Source organism: Colobus angolensis, unplaced genomic scaffold (assembly GCF_000951035.1).
Source record: "Colobus angolensis palliatus isolate OR3802 unplaced genomic scaffold, Cang.pa_1.0 Scaffold448, whole genome shotgun sequence".
Classification (NCBI taxonomy): Eukaryota; Metazoa; Chordata; class Mammalia; order Primates; family Cercopithecidae; genus Colobus; species Colobus angolensis.
In genome coordinates this window covers 867,873-870,076 of record NW_012117910.1, presented here as the reverse complement: position 1 = coordinate 870,076, position 2,204 = coordinate 867,873, and the positions used below count along the sequence as shown (strand labels likewise).

The following is a 2,204-nucleotide window of genomic DNA, read 5'->3' as shown; positions in this document are numbered from 1 at the left end:
CCACTGTGAAAGGAAAATAAATCTGGGGACCCCAAAATCACTAAGCCAAAGGGAAAAGACAAGCTGGGAACTGCGTCAGGCAAACCTGCCTCCATTTTATTCCTAAATAAGATAGTTACAAAGATTAAAAAGCTACATCCCTCACGCACATTTTGCCCACAAGGAAATTCCTTGTGGGCCTCAAGATTTTTACCCTAAAACAGTTCTGTTGGGTTTCACCCTGGCAGTGTAAATGAATAGCTGATCTTCACAAGTGCGGGGGGGAAAAAGGACAGAACGCAAAGTCATCCCTCTGCTCACCTGAGACAAATGCATATCTGATTGCTTCCTCTGCCCTATTTTTAGGTAAAAATGCAGCTTCACTGAGCCAGACTAAAGCATAAGTGACTATCCCTTTAACCCCCGCTCACATGTAAATTGTGTATTCAGTGACAGGCTGATAAGCACCCAAAAGAACAAAACCTTTTATCTCTTATCTACCTATGACCTGGAAGCCTCCGCCCCACTTCAAATTGCCCTGCCTTTCCAGACCAAACCCACGTACATTTTACTCACTTTGATCGATGTCTCATGTCTCCCTAAAATGTTTAAAACCAAGCTGTGCCCCAACCATCTTGGGCACATGGCATCAGGATGAGGCTGTCATGGGTGTTGAGACCTGTCTCAAATACTTTTGGTTCACACTACCTACCCCCTGGGTTAGCAAGAGAGTCAGAAGAATGGTGGTAAACCTCAGGCTTTCCCAGGGTAGGGAGACCCTGCCTTGTCAGTTTCCATGGTATGAATGTGTCCATCATGGCTTATTTCAGGCTTTCCACATAAAGTGGTACACAGTGGCACACGATAATGTGGTCTTTCCGCCAAACAGAATAGATGTAAATAAGCTCCCAAGAGCATAGATGATAGTAAAGTGTGGTAAAATGATTACGAGGCAATACGTTTTGAGCATTTACTTTGTTTTTTAGTACAATGTATTTAAATCTAAGTTTGTATCATTTGATCTTTTCATATTGTTTGTTTATTTTATTTATTTATTTATTTATTTTTGAGACAGGGTCTCACTCTGCTGCCCATGCTGGAATGCAGTGGCATGACTACGGCTCACTGCAGCCTCAAACTCCTAGGCATAAGCAATCCTCCCATCTCAACCTCCTGAGTAGCTGGGACTACAGGCATGCACCGCCACACCCAGCTAATTTTTATATTTTTTGTAGAGACAGGGTTTCACTATGTTGCCCAGACTGGTCTCGAACTCCTGGGCTTAAGCAGATCACCTGCCTTGGCCTCCCAAAGTGTTAGAACTACAGGCATGAGCCACCACACCCAGCCTACATTATTTAATTTTTAATAATGGCTGTGTCTAACAATGAGCTCATAAAATTCCTGAAAAGCTAACAGTTGGCTGTGATCCCTACCAGCCAGCTGTGACATGCCACTCACTGGTCTATAGGCAAGAGGATGTGCAAAGTAAACCTCCAATGGGTCCTCCTCAAGAGGCTCAACCTCTGCCCTAGGGGGCTACTCGCTTCTCAAACATTAAGGGGCAAAGGCAAGAGTGCTCTGAGCCTAGCCTACCCAAGGCAGCCACAGCTTTGGAGGAAAAATGCACTTCTTTCCACCCCTCCCCACCCCTGCCTGAGTCCTGCCATACCTAAGACAGTATCCCCTAACAGTGGCCCCTGTTCTGGGGACCTCATGTTCCCAGCCCTTCCTCAGGAAAACCAGAGAGCTAAACTCATTGGTGAACATCTCTTTATTGGAAAACGCTGGTGGGTGTGGGGGCTCCTTAGACTCCGCTGCCCGGACCTGCATCTGGACATGCTTCAAAGCTCCAGGTCCTGAGCCAGCGGTAGTAAAGGAAGACACAGATGTCCATCCCCAGGGCAGACAGCAACACCAAGAGCAGAGTCCCTGTTACGAGTGTCAGTGAGCTGGGAAGACTTCCATATATAAGAGGGAGAGGCTAGTTAGGGCCTGGAAAGGCAAGAAGTGCACCAGTGGCGGCAGGAAGTGCACCAGCAGGGGCAGGAAATATACCAGCAGAGGCAGGAAGTGCGCCAGCAGAGCCAGGAAGTGCACCAGCAGAGGCAGGAAGTGCATCAGTGGGGGCAGAAAGTGCACCAGCAGAGGCAGGAAGTGTACCAGCAGGGGCAGGGAGGAGACTGGATGACAGCCCCCATTACCCAGAACCATGTTGTTCACAT

General features: G+C 47.6%; 1 pseudogene; it reads right to left on the bottom strand.

The window, feature by feature from the left end:
• The window catches only part of LOC105523006, a 6,871-nt pseudogene extending 4,678 nt beyond the window's left edge, over window positions 1-2,193 (bottom strand).
• Between the last annotated feature and the right edge of the window lie 11 nt (window positions 2,194-2,204).